The sequence below is a fragment of the Capsicum annuum genome, chromosome 10 (genome assembly GCF_002878395.1).
Source record: "Capsicum annuum cultivar UCD-10X-F1 chromosome 10, UCD10Xv1.1, whole genome shotgun sequence".
NCBI classification, from domain to species: Eukaryota; Viridiplantae; Streptophyta; class Magnoliopsida; order Solanales; family Solanaceae; genus Capsicum; species Capsicum annuum.
This window is the reverse complement of record NC_061120.1, coordinates 209,766,277-209,782,011: the sequence shown is the minus strand read 5'-3', so window position 1 is coordinate 209,782,011 and position 15,735 is coordinate 209,766,277. Positions and strand designations below refer to the sequence as shown.

Below are 15,735 nucleotides of genomic sequence, written 5' to 3'. Positions count from 1 at the left end.
TATGAATTTGAGATTTAAGATTGTTGAGAGAATAAATTATGAACTCCTTCTCTTGTATTGAATTAAAGATTATGGTTTTGTGATTTGAAAGATGTTTTTTGCAATATCCCGGCATGTGAACATGATTTGGAATTGTTGAGAGGGTGTTTCTTGATACCAATATGTGCTTGTGTGTATGAGAAAGAATTGCATGTGTTTATATGAGGTTTGAAAAAAAAAGATTCATTGAATTGAATTATTGAAATACTGGTCTCAAAACTTGTGTTTTGAATACAGAGATTTATGATAGACTAGTAATGGCTCAGAGATGTGACTTGTAAGTCAATGATATGACGATACCATATGTATTTATGCCATAACAGATTATATTTTCAGAGTATGTTTTTAAAGCATGTTTTCAGAGACTGTATGTTTTGATAGAGTTTTAAAAAGGGGCTTAAAGAGGGTTAGGTGGTTACCCGAAGAAGGCACGAGTTCAAGCTACTCTTAGCTTGAAACATTATTTGCCGATACGGGTAGATTATTATTGTATGATAGCGACGGTCGTGTGGCGTATAGATTTTGAGACTTCGACCTTTGCGGCACACTTGGGTTGGGGGCTTCACTGCCGAGTTAATGGCAGTTTCCATATAGACCATGAAATTTTTCAAAGTTGTAGGGTATGCCACCTAGCGCAGAAGTAACACAGATTTCTCAGAGCTGAGATGATTTTTACAGAGTCTTTAAAATGCCCATGTGAATTCTTACTACATGATATACTTATGAACTGTTTTAAATTGCTCTCATATATGTTGATTTATAAATGATTATTTTAGATATTCTCTACATACCAATACATCTGTATTGACCCCCTCCCCCTACCTCTCAGGTTCTGAGACTCAGTCTAGGGGTCCAGATAAGTAATAGATAATTCAGATAGCTGATCAGATTGTACAGTGGTAAGCCTTCTCTATTCTAGAAGGCCTGTCTTCTCAGATTATGTCACTTATTTCAGTTTTGGTCTACTGGGGGCCTTTTCATAGTTTCAGACACTTGTCAGATTTCATGTGGTAGAGATTTCACATACCGAGTCATATATTATTTAGATGTATTTGATTTACAGTTTCCATACTTATGTTGAATTCATAGTTGACCATGTTTCCGTAGCAGATTATGTTTCCGTATCTTCTTCATTATATGAATATTGTGCATGATTACCAGATAGAGAAGGGTGTTTTGGGCATTCATGGTTCGGGATGTCCGTTATGGCCAGGTCCTAGTTCGGGTCATGACATGTTCACTCCACAGATTTAGTTTAGTAAAGTAAGTTGAAACTAAGTCAGTACCTTGTCGAAAGTTGTTGATTTCCCTGTGCAGTTGATATAATCTCATGCGATTTACTTTATCAAACCTCTCCTTAAGATCTTCCCATATCTCACAAACATTTGTTGCATACACAATACCACCGAGCAACTCTGCACTTACTGAGCTCATCAGCCATGATAAGACTACTACATTTTATGTCTCCTGTTGATCATGCAATTCTTCTCTATATGTGTCTTTGCTACAAGTACCAGTCATAAATCCATACTTCCTCTTTCCCAATAGTTCAATCTTCATGGACCCACACCAAACTCCATAGTTCTCTGAACCAGTCAACTTGATAGGAATCAATGCAGCTCCTACTACATCTGATGCCCCTAGAAACAAGGGATCACTAGGATTAATCTAAGGTGCCATGGATATTTTGCAGACTATAGCTAAACTGATATAAAAAATGACATAGAAATATGGGAATCTATGGTTTACAAAAGCAGATCTAAACAAAGATCCAAGCTCACTTAACAGAAACCAGAGAAACTTCACTGCAGGAAAGATGAACTCACACTTGATTGTTACTTCTTTAGTTCCATGATCATAGGATCTAGTACTATGTTAAAATACCTCAGAAGATCACTCAGATACACACATAGCAGCCATTGCTGCAAAGCTTCAGCTTAACGGGAAGAAGAGTAAGAAAGAGGAGGAGCTGAAATGGAACTTGTGTATTGAGTTAGTTACAATGTGATTTACATGTCACCTATATATAAGCTCACATGATCACCACTTGACTTTCTAGAAGCTTCCTAACAACTTCACCAAGTGGCTAACCAACTAACTAACTTGCCCACTAGATAACTAACTCGGCCAACTAATTAACTAACGGAACAGTAACTATTTCAATGTAACAGTAGAAACATTACAAAGATGAAGATGAACTAAACTTATAGTTTTAATAATTCAGACTGGAGACGTGGTAGCTGCTATTAAAGAAATCAAGGAAACAGATCCTAAAAATAGTAATAAAAGTCTGGGATGTAGAGGATATTGAAGTAGATTCTGAGCGGACAATGTATGAAACTCTATATGTTGGTGATGAATTTATCAGAGAAAGCATTAAGGAAGATATAGAAGAATTTGAAGTCTCTGATCAATCATCTACCATATCAAGGTTAATTGCTGGCTCAGAGGAAATATTGGAAGCTGATGAAGAAGCTAAAGATCAAACAGATGAAAATGTTGAAATTAAAGCCATAATTTCAGATGAAGAGACATAAATCTAGTGGTAGATCTTATTATGTTACCAAGGATTCGCGGGAAATTGTTGATCAGATCGTCATCAAATAAAATGAGGAGGCTGATACCGAAAAAATATCCTGTGTTATGGAGTTGCTTCAGAAAGAGTAAGTTCTGAAATCTTGAATCCTAGAGCTCCAAACTTTTTCATCACATGTGTGTCTCCAAACAATAAAGTTGTGGAGGAGTTCATAGAAAGGGGGAGATCAAGAAGTTAACATCATAAACTCAGTAAGGACAAATTGATGACAGAAAATATTCTTCGTTGGAAGAAGAAAGAGGAGTTGGGAAAAAACTGCTAACAGTTTCAACCAAGGCATGGTTCAGAACTTCGTTTGAGTTCTTCCACTACGAGTTTGGGATAGCTTCCAAAAAATCACTTTAAGGGGGAGAGTGAAAAATATCTAAAGTGAATTTTTTGGAAGAATGATATCATAGTTTTGTAGTTAAATTTCTAGAATAGTCTAGTGAATTAATATAATAGTTTTCTAGCAAAGTCTCTAGAATACTCTAGCATATTATTTAGGATAATTACCTTAGAAAAATATCTAAATTATTCTTAGATAGATTGAAGATAAAAGTTGCCTAAATATGCTCTTGTAGAAGTATCTAGAATAGTATCTAGAACTATGGATAAGTATAAATTGAGGTGATCCTTGTACATTTGTAATTAACCAAAATATAACCAAGAACAATCCAATTCAAGAAGTTTTCTTCCATAATAAAGCTTTTCTTTCATAGCTTCCTCTTCTTTAGTTGAATCTTCCGATCTTAGTTAACGATCTTGGGTTAGCAGAAGGTCTTTCCAATTACACCTTTATTCTTCTATTTTCTACACTAAATTCTTGCATTTCTGTCATTTAAGAATGTTCCAATGATTGTCTGACGGTAAGACTTGTTTGATCTTTTTCGAGTGTCATTAGAATCTCCAAGAAAGAAGGTCTCTTGTTCACATCATTATTAGCTCAAAACTGCTCTATTGGCTTGCACGAAATTGATTGAAGTTAGCAAAAATAGAATACAGTTCCACTTCAAACTCCACTTTAAGAAGTCTGACATGACACGTCTAAATAATCCTAAATGGAGCAATTTTAGACACGTGTTAGAAGCAATTAAGCAACAAGAGAAAGAACATGGCGAAACTAGGAATTTTCACAAGGGTGTTTAAGATTTAATATATACTGGTTCTCGATATGTGCTCTGCATAGCAAGTAGTACAGAGGACATAAATCATAACTAAACTTAGTGTACTGAACAACAAATAATGTGAAGACAAAATTACAAAATTGAGAAGAAGACGTAAGTCCAAGTCTAAAGCATCTCTTAGAAGTAATTTTTTGCAACTTAATTAGACCACAAGAAATGGAAAATAAATGGATTAACGGTATGCTCATGAGCAATTCCTGAACATCACTAATGTGACAAAATAATGCACATAAAAACACATGCATCTGTTTTTTTTGGTAACAATGTAAATATTACCATTATCAAACAACAAAGAGAGAAATACACCTGATGAGCATATGAGTCACCAAAGAGTAGCACTAATTACATTTGTAATCTATGTAAGAACCCTCTGCATCTATGAACTTTACTATAAAAGTAAGGCAAATATATTCTATCTAGCAGTTTCTTTGAATAAGTTCCAATTTCTTTCTCCTGATGCAATCCAACATATCTCCACCCTATTGCAGCACCTCAGTTCTCACAGTAGTTATCCATGGGCAATCTACGAATAAATGTCTTGTAGTTTCCAGCTCTTGAGCATCACACAAAGTGCAGTGCAGGTCAGACACTGGGATCTGCAGTTTAGCCCCTTACCTGAAGGTTACAACAACAATTCCATTATATGAAGGTTAATTTACAATACAAAGATCTAAAGAACTATGCAAAAACTAATCAAAAGAGAGTGAAAGAGAAAATTGAAATAGCTAAACCAAAAAACAATTCTAGAGCAAGTAAACTACTCATAAGGAAAATAAAGAGGCAATAGAAATCATACTATATTGAGTCTTGCATCTCCTGCGTGAAGCAGCTGTACTGTTATTCTCAGTTCTGTCATGTTCACAGCCAGTTTGCTTCTCCGTGGATCCAGGAGGCGCAACGTCGGAGAAGCTGATTGACAAACATCCTTAGATAAATTCTCCTTGCCATATTCCACAATGTAGTTGGGAGAAACTACACTCAAACCAGGAGGCACAACATCGCAAGCCACTTTTTGTGAAACCACCATAGAAAAATTCTTATTGTCATTTTCTCCACCAGACTTGGGAGAAAAACTAAGAGGGACATCAGGGTAATTGTCTGGACCCGAGTCGGGGCCTACGACGGGTATCCCGAACCATCAAGGCTCAAGAGACCCACTAGTGATATAGTCCGCTTTGGGCCTAGACCCGTACGGCTTTAAAACGTATCACTAGGAAGTAAGGCTTGCTTAATTATATACCCAGCATCCCTCCTGTGTTTTGCCGATGTGGGACTCCTTATCCTAAGTTGGGGTGTTCTCCACTTGTTTCAGTAGACATACAATGGGTAGACTAGGAGAATCACAATGGTTAAAAAGCATCTTCAATCTTCTTTTACTCCTTCGTCCCTTAGACAAGCCTTCGAATGCATCAACTGGAAGTAATGTTTCTTTTATCCACCATTTCAAGTACTGTGTAGATACATCCGGTTCAAACAACCTAGATGGATAGTATAACCTCAAACCAGAATCAGAGTCCTTTGTAAAATCCCCTGCGGCCTTCATCATGAAGTGTTCTCCGGATCATATCAGATATTCCATTGTAAGCAGCATCAGTATTTGTAGGTTGAGCTTGCATTCTGGCAAGAATTGAAATTGAGTAAGAAAAGAAAGACAAGTTGCATTGTAAATTACAAATAGTCTATCCGAATCCTAAAATCAAACCCAGTCAAACATAAAGATTTACCTCATTGTTATGACCTGCAAAGGATAACACATCTTACTCCCTGCACTCCAGAAATTGTTCCACAACCTAGTTGCATAAGAGAGCAAGGTTCTGAATATCAAATACAATTGTTAGAAATATGCTAATGTCACTTTGTCCGAGATAAGTTAGTTGAAGTTGAAAATTTATAAGCTGTACCACTATCATGAAGAATATAAATCCTGGACAAATCCTTCAACGTTTCATAGGCAGCCAAATCAATGCCTGCATACGGTATAATTCCAAGAAGAGATGGTACCAGCCCTTTATAGAAGTCTCGATGCCCCTCCTTCATCCATATTTCTTTTGATATTATTTCCAGGCTGGGAACCTTTCCACCTTCACTTACATGAGTTTGTAACCGAGTCTTAACAAGATCCATGGGATAGATAGCAGTCTGTGCTACTCCACCAGCCATGCCCCCAGCCACAAGACGTCCAGAAACTTCAATGTCACCCTGTTCCTTACCTTTGGTACAAGCAATAATATTCTTTAACATTTCGTACGAGTAAAACTTGATCGCACTTTCAGGTGCAACCTCCATCACATTTAGTCCATTGCCCCTAAAACACCTCAATACACCACCGTCCTTCCATATTTCTCGAATGGTAGAACCAATAGAAATACGAGCAGTCCAAACTTGTAAAATCACCTTTAGCAGATCAAAGGGAGCTGTGACGGTATGGGAAGTAGCTCCTGCAACTCCCCCAGCAATCAGATATTTAGCTGCATGAACATGCTTACTGATGCCTTCGGGTATGATAGCCTGTTCACCAATATATACAAGACATACTCTCTCCCAGTATTGATAAATATAGTGGGGTCTATCCCATATCTTCTGAAGGTCTTCATTGGCTGCAATATACAAGATTTGATAGTTGTAGGCAATTAATGTGTTCACTATGCACTTTGAAAAATGTCTTGCTATGGTGTCATAGATGATACAAGCAAGGACATGTTTTCTCCTATAAAAGGAGCACGGTAATTCACTTGGAAAGATACACCAACAAAAGAGTGAAAGAAAAATAGAGTGAAGCATCACAGAGAATTTAATCTGTGAGGAAAAATAGAGTGTGCGATATCGTAGTGACATGGAAAAATCAAAAGAGAGATTTCTTTTGAGTGTGTAGTAGTCACTTTGAGTATTGTACTTGTGACTATGGTGTAAAATTCCTTACTATAGAGATATCAGTTGTTCCTCTTGGCCTGTGGTTTTTCCCTCATTGGGTTTCCATGTAAAAAAAACTCGGGGTCATTATCGCTCTTATTGTTCTTGTTGACTAACCGTATTACTATTGTCACAATTATTGCTTTTTATTACCACAATATTATTATCGTGGTGGGGTTTATCCCCAACAACTGGTATCAGAGCCTAGGTTCTGGTCATTCGCGAAAATAATATTTTGAAATTGGTGGTACTATACTCGATAAAAATAAAATGTCTGGAGTAAAGTACGAGGTAGCAGAATTCAACGGTGATAGCGGTTTCTCAACATGGCAGAGGAGGATGGGGGATCTGCTCACCCAACAAGGATTACACAAGGCACAAGTGACAAATCCAAAAAGCCCGAATCCATGAAACTAGAGGATTGGGAAGAAATGGATGAAAAGGCTGCTAGTGCAATCAGGTTGTATTTAACAGATGATGTAGTCAATAACATCATCGATGAAGCTAGTGCATGTGGTATTTAAGCAAAGTTATAAAATCTCTACATGTCCAAAATATTGTCAAATAAATTGTACCTAAAGAAACAATTGTACACCCTACATATGGGTGAAGGTACAAATTTCTTGTCATGTTTGAATGTGCTTAATGGACTGATCATGCAGTTGGCTAACCTCAGAGTAAAGATCAAGGAGAAATATAAAGCCAACATACTCTTGAACTCGTTGCCATCTTCTTATGATACTTTGGCAACAACCATTTTACATGGTAAGGACTCCATTGAGTTGAAAGATGTCACATCAACTCCTCTACTCAATGAGAAAATGAGAAAGAAGCCTGAAAATCATGGACAGGCTTTCATCACTGAAAGTAGAAGCAGAATTCACCAAAGGAGTTCAAGTAGCTATGGTAGAACCGAAGGTCGTGGAAAGTCCAAGGTCCGATCCAAATGAAGAGCCAGAAATTGCTACAATTGCAATCAACCAAGTCACTTCAAAAGAGATTGTACAAATCTAAAAAAGGGCAAAGGTGAAAGAAGTGGCCATAAGAATGACAACAACACTGCTGCCATGGTGCAAAATAATGATGATATTGTTCTCTTCATAAATGAGGAAGAGGAGTGTATGCACTTGGCAGGGACAGAGTCGGAATGAGTGGTTGACACAACAATATCTTACCATACTGCATCAGTAAGGGATCTTTTTTGCAAGTATAAAGCAAGTAATTTCGGCACTGTGAAAATAGGTAACTCGAGTTATTCAAAGATCGTGGGGATCGGAGATATTAGTATCAAGACTAATATCGGATGCACATTGGTTCTAAAAGATGTACGTCACGTACCCGATTTATGGTTGAACTTAATCTCTGGAATTGCTTTGGATCGAGATGTATATGAGAACTATTTTGCAAATAAAAAATAGAGACTCACCAAATGAGCATTGGTGATTGCAAAAAGAGTTACCCTTGGCACGTTGTACAGGACAAATACAGAAATTTGCTGAGGTGAATTGAATTCAGTTTGAGAAGATATTTTTGCAGATTTGTGGCATAAAAAAATGGGTTATGTGAATAAGAAGGATTAAAGATTCTCGCTAGGAAATTACTTATCTCTTTTGCCAAAGGCACGACGAAAAAATCATGTGACTACTGCTTATTCGGTAAGCAACATAGATTTTCATTTCAGACATCGTCTAAAAGAAAATTGAATATACTTGATCTTGTATATTCTGATATTTGTGGTCCGATGGAGGAAGAATTGATGGGTGGTAACAAATATCTTATTACTTTTATTGATGATACTTCACGGAATTATGGGTTTATATCTTGAAAACCAAAGATAAGGTATTTCAAGTATTTCAAAAGTTTTATGCTCTGGTGGAAAGAGAAACAGGTCGAAAGCTAAAGTGTCTCCGTATTGACAATGGAGGTGAGTACACTTCAAGGTAATTTGAAGAGTATTGTTCAACTCATGGAATCAGACATGAGAAGATAGTTCCTCAAACCCCACAACACAATGGTGTAGCTGAGAGAATGAATCGCACCATTGTTGAGAAGGTGAGAAACATGATCAGAATGGCTAAACTACCTAAGTCATTTTGGGATGAAGCAGTTCAGATGGCCTGTTACCTAATCAATCGTATTCCATCAGTTCCATTAGACTTTGACATCCCAAAGAGAGTTTGGACAAACAAAGAGGTGTCCTGCTCTCATATGAAGTTAGAGCTTTTACACATGTAACGAAGGAGCAGAGAACAAACCTAGATGATAAATCAGTTCCCTGCATATTCATCGGATATGTAGATGAAGATTTTAGGTACAGATTGTTGGATCCTGTAAAGAAAAAGGTCGTTAGAAGCAGAGATGTAGTCTTTTGAGAAAGTAAAGTTGGAATTGCTGCTGATGTATTAGAGAAGGTCAAGAAACAAAATGGTGTAGTCCCTAATGTTATTACCATTCCTTCTACTTCTAACCATCCCAGAAATGCAGAAAGTATAACCGATGAGGTTGTCGAGTAAGGGGAGCAACTTGATGATTATGCTGAGCAGGTGGAGTACACTACTCAAGAAGAAGAAGAACAATCTTAACGTTTGAGAAGCTCATAAAGGCAAAGGGTAGAGTCATCCAAGTACCTTTCCTCAGAGTATGTCCTCGTCAATTATGAGGGGGAGCCAGAAAGTCTAAAGGAGGTGTTGGTCCATCCAAAAAAGAACAAGTGGATAAAAGACATGCAAGAATAGATGGAATCTCTGTAGAAAAATGGCACGTACAAGCTGGTTGAACTTCCAAAAGGCAAAAGACCGCTTAAGTGCAAGTGGGGTTTTAAACTCAAGAAAGATGGAAATGGCAAGCTGGTCAGATATAAAGCTCGATTGGTGGTAAAATGCTTTGAATAAAAGAAAGGTATTGATTTTTATGAAATCATCTCACCCGTTGTCAGAATGACTTCTATTCGAACCATTTTGAGCTTAGCAGCTAGCGTAGATCTTGAAGTAGAGTAGTTGGACATGAAAACTGCATTTCTTCATGGAGATTTGGAAGAAGATATCTATATGGAGTAGCCAAAAGAATTTGAAGTAGCTGAAAAGAAACACATAGTCTGTAAACTAAATAAGAGTCTTTATGGATTGAAGCAGGAACCAAGGCAGTGGTACAAGAAGTTTGACTCATTCATTCAAAGTCAAATCTACAAAAAAACTTATTCTGATCCATGTGTATACTTCAAAAGATTTTCAAACAACAACCTTATTATTTTGTTGTTGTATGTGGATATGTTGATTGTAGGACAAGACAAAGAGCTGATTGGCAAGTTGAAGAAAGATTTTTCCAAGTCATTTGACATGAAGGAATTGGGACCAACACAACAAATTCTGGGGATGAAGATTGTTCGAGAATGAACAAGTAGAAAGTTATGCCTATCCTAGGAGAAGTACATTGAAAGTGTACTCAAACACTTCAACATGAAGAGTGATAAAGCTATTATAATACCTCTTGTTGGTTATCTGAAGTTAACCAAGAAAATGTGTCCTACAACAAAGGAAGAGAAAGGAAATATGGCTAATGTTCCTTATTCTTCAGCAGTCGAGAGTTTGATGTATGCAATGGTGTGTACCCGATTGGATATTGCTCATGCAGTTGGTATCATTAGCAGGTTCCTTGTAAATCCTAGAAAAGAACACTGGGAAGCAGTCAAGTGGATACTTAGGTATTTGAGAGCTACCATAGGAGATTGCTTGTGTTTTGGAGGATGTGATCCAATCTTGAAGAACTATGCAGATGCTGATATGGTGGGTGATCTTGATAACAGAAAATCTACTACTGAATTTTTATTTACATTTTCATGGGAAGCTATATCATGGTAGTCAAAGTTGCAGAAGTGCGTCATACTCTCTACAACTGAAGTAGAGTACATTGCAGCTATTAAAGATAGCAAGGAGATGATTGGCGTAAGTGGTTCCTTCAAGAACTTGGATTGCAGCAACTAGAGTACGTTCTCTATTATGTCAGTCAAAGTGAAATAGACTTGAGCAAGAAATCCATGTATTTGGTTTGTGAACAACTAGAGAACGAATTATTCCATGTTAAGAAGATTCACACCAATGAAAATCCCGCGGATATGCTGACAAAGGTGGTGCCAAAAGACAAGTTTAAATTGTGCAAAGAACTTGTTGGCATGAGCTCTTTCTGAGAAGACGAGAATACCTCCTTTTCAGGTGTATGGGATTGGCGGGGGAGATTTGTGGGGTCCATCACATATCTTCTGAAGGTCTTCATTGGCTGCAATATACAAGATTTGGTAGTTATAGGCAATTAATGTGTTCACTATGCACTTTGAAAAATGTCTTGCTATGGATCATTGATGACACAAGCAAGGACATATTTTCTCATATAAAAGTAGAATGGTGATTCACTTGGAAAGATACACCAACAAAAGAGTGAAAGAAAAATAGAGTGAGGCATCACAGAGAGTTTAATCTGTGAGGGAAAATAGAGAGTGTGAGCGATATTGTAGTGAGGTGGAAAAATCAAAATAGAAATTTCTTTTGAGTATGTAGTAGTCACTTTGAGTATTGTACTTGTGACTACGGTGTAAAATTTCTTACTATAGAGATATTAGTTGCTCCTCTTGTGGTTTTTCCCTCATTGGGTGTCCACGTAAAAAAACTTGGTGTCATTATCTCTCTTATTATTCTTGTTGACTAACTGTATTTATTACCGTAAAGTTATTATCGTGCGGGGTTTATTCCCAACAAATATTCTCCAAGGTGTCCTCATGTGGATAAAATACAAGAAAATTCTTTCATTCTTTGAAGTGGTGTGATTTGACACCTTTTGAATACATGTGGCACCACCACTGATGCGATGTATATTATTTACACTTACGTGCATGAGCTTTCAGTCTGATGCACAGATAGAGGAAGAAGATTAAAGTAGGCTGACTGTCTGCATAAAACTAGTAAATTGTGATGGAAATAACATAACAAAAAATATCAATCCTTCTAATTACAACATATATTCACTCAATAGTATTTCATTAATCCATAACTTGATTTAAGGAGCCGCCACTAATGACGATGTATATTATTTAAACTTTACATGCATGAGCTTTTAGTCCTATGCCCCGATAGAGGAAGTAAATTAAAGTTGGTTGGCTGACTACATAAAACCAGTGAATTTTAATGGAAATAACAAAACAAAAAATGTCAATCCTTCTAATTACAACATATATTCACTCAATAGTATTTCACTAATTCATAATGCGATTTAAGACCTATTTAAGAACATTCTACAAAATCACTTATTATTATTTTCCTTTTTTTTGGAGGCGAGAGTTATTTTTTTTTAGAAAAAACTTGAACTCGCATCGCTATTAATCATTTTATATAACATTTAAGGATTTAACACAACACGTACGTAGTATATTACTTAAACTTACATGCATTAGCTTTTATTTCTAAGTTTCGATAAAGGAAGAAAATTGTAGTACGCTGCCTACTAACATTAAATAGGTGAACTTGTGTTGGAACTAGAAAAACAAAATATGACATATTGTAAGATTCATATTGTATCATCAGGTACATATTTATATTAATTGAACTTTACGTGCATGAGGTTTCAATCTTTATTCCCCTATAGAAGAAGACGATTGCAGTTGGCTGACTGTCAACGTAAACCTGGTGAATTTGTGCCGGATATAAACAAAAAAATATGCCAACCCTTCTATTTAGGACATATATTCACTCAATAGTATTTTATTAATTCATAATGTGATTTGCAAACTTATTTAAAAACATTCTAGAAGAAAACACTTATTATTATTTTTTATAGAAAAATGTTTGAATTTGGATCGTCATTAATCATTTGATGTAATATTCAGGTTAATCTACCAAATATCATATCTTAGGCGTAATTCCTTAAAATCATCAATAAATATATATATCGGCCTGCAATTTGGCACCTAGTATGAATTTTTTTAAGGCGATTCAAATGTTTTTTTGGTTTCCCACCCATGTGTGGTACCCACATTGAGCCCAACTAAATCTAAATTTGCACCGAGAAGTCCCACATTGAGGGTAAAGTGCTCCCTAAAAAATAATATCAACAAACTCATAAAATCTATAATCAAATTTTCAATAGGAAAATTGGAACATCAAAAATTACTTCCTAATTTTCCCGTCTAAGGTGAATCGTGCAGCGACGGTCACTGGAGAAAGAAACCTAAGAGAAAAGATATATATGAGTATTACTCAATGAGAATACCTAATTGATACAAGACGAGTATTGCTCAATGGTAATACTAAACATGTCAAGACCATTAGTGTCATGACCCGAGCCGAGGCCCTGGCCGCAACGGGTATCCCGAACCACGAAGGCCCAAGAGATCCCTGTAACGTCCCAACACACTAGTGATATTGTCTTCTTTGGGCCCAGGCCCGCACGAATTTTCCGCTTTAGGCCCAGGTCTGCACGAGTTTAAAATGCATCACTAGGGAGTAATGCTTGCTTACTTATATACCCAGCATCCCTCCTGTGTTTTGCCGATGTGGGAATCCTTATCCTAAGTTGGGGTGTCACATACCCCCCTTTATGGTCCCCGCTGAGGTTTGCCCCACCGAATGGGATTTGCCTAGATTCAGGACTGAGGTTTGTCCCGCCTTATCGGGATTTGCCTATACTCAGGTTGAACTCTGGCCCACATCGACATGGCTGACATAGGAGAGGCTCTGATACCATTCTATCATGACCCAAGTTGAGCCCCTGGACGCAATGGGCATCCGAGCCACGAAGGCTCGAGAGACCCCTATAACGTCTCAACCCACTAATGATATTGTTCGCTTTGGGCCCAGGCCCATATAACTTTAAAATGCGTCACTAGGGAGTAAGGCTTGCTTACTTATATACCCAGGATCCCTCCTGTGTTTTGCCGATGTAGGACTCCTTATCCTAAGTTGGGGTGTCACAATTAGCTATCTGTAATATGATCCTTTACAATATATTGTAAGCTATTATAACACCATGACAAATTCATCAACATGTAATTGTCATTGTATGTAAATCTTCAATCCTCACCTCCTCTCCTTAGTTATCTCTAATCTTATAAGCGATAGTGGTTAAAACACCTCTCAAACTCCAACATACTCACATACAACTTCCATTACAGCAATACTTGAGCTCAACAAGAGAAAGAGGAGTAAAGAGACTGATCTAAGAAACAGTTTTTTTTTTGTATATTGAGTTCATACACAATATGAGTTCAAGCTATCTATTTATAGGCTCACATGATCAACACATATGATTCTAGAAGCTTCCTAACAACCTCCTAACTACTTGATCAAGTGACTAGCTCACTAACTAACCTGCCAGCTGGCTAAAAAACTTGTCTAAATACTCAACTAACCAATGTAACAGTGTTAACTAACTAATGGATCAGTAGTCAATCAATGTAACAGTGGCTGCATTATAGAATGTAGACTATAGAAATCTTTATAAGTTTTAACACTCCCCCTCAAGTTTTAGGGTGTAAAATATAGAGCATACCAAGCTTGCTTAGGAGGTGTAGATGCTGATCATGACTTAGGCTCTGCAACTTGTTGACTTATCTGCACATACATGGTTTTAACCAATCCCTCCTTGATCTTATCTCTGATAAAGTGATAGTCTACCTCAATGTGTTTGGTCCTATCATGGAATATGGGATTAGCAGCTAGTTGAATAGCTTATTGACTATCACTAAAGATAATAATAGGTTTAGTAATAGGTACCCTTAGTTCTGCAAACAGACCTTCTAACTATGTTACTTCTACTAAAGCTGAGGCCATGCTTCTATACTCTGCCTCAATTGAGCTTCTAGAGACAGTATGCTGCTTCTTAGACTTCCAGGATATTAATAAACTACCAAATTGCACAACATAACCTATAACAAACCTCCTAATGTTTGGGCATGCAGCCCAGTTTGAGTCACACGAGCAAACCAACTCTGCAGTAGGTTGTGCCTTGAGCCATATAACTTGACCTACAGTTTCTTTCAGATGTCTTATCATTCTATTTGTAGCCTCCAGATGGATTTTTTTTGTTGTTACATGAATTGACTTAATGGCTGTACTGCATAGCTAATGTCAGGCCTTGTTATTATTGCATACATCAGTTTTCCAACAAGCCTTTGATATGCTGTTACATCCCTTAGAACAATATCTCCTCTAACACCTGCTGCTTTATCTACTTCAACAGAAATTAGCTTGATATTAGTCTCTAATGGAGTGGAGGTTGGTTTAGCACCAGCAAGCCCTATGTCAGATATGAGCTCCAAAATATATTTTCTCTAGTTCAGGATCACTCCCCTTACAGACCTCAACATTTTAATTCCTAAGAAATACTTAAGTTCACCTAGAGCCTTAAGTTTGAATTATTGGTGTAAAGTACCTTTTGCTGCATTTATCATGTCTACATTGTCACCAGTTATCAGAAGATCATCCACATAAACTAGAATCACCACCATTTCTTCTGACTTTTTTAAGGTAAAGAGTGAATAATCATTACTGCTCTAAGTAACTCCTGCATTAAGCAAAGCTATCATGATCTTTATATTTCACTGTCTTGATGCTTTCTTAAGTCCATATAAAGACTTAACCAATCTATAAACTTTGTGTTGCCTTCTCTCCTGGAAACCATGTGGTATTTCCATATACACTTCTCCATCTAAGTCACCTTGTAGAAAAGTATTATAGACATCCATCTAGAATATGCACTATCCTTTTGATACTGCCAAGGCAATGACACTCCTTGTAACCATTTTTGCTACTGGAGAGAAGGTGTCATGGTAATCTAGCCCTTCTAGTTGACTATAGCCCTTGGCCACCAATCTTGCCTTGACCTCTCTATTTCCCCATTAACCTTGTACTTGATTTTATACACCCATTTTGATCCAATGATGTTCTTGTATGAAGTTATATCAACCAGCTCCCAAGTATAATTGTCTTCAATAGCTTTAACTTCCTGCTTCATAACTTCAATCCACCTCTTATCTCTGCT

General features: G+C 37.0%; 1 pseudogene; it reads right to left on the bottom strand.

The window, feature by feature from the left end:
* Positions 1-4,986: 4,986 nt before the first annotated feature.
* Positions 4,987-15,202, bottom strand: LOC107844621 (annotated as a pseudogene).
* Positions 15,203-15,735: the final 533 nt, after the last annotated feature.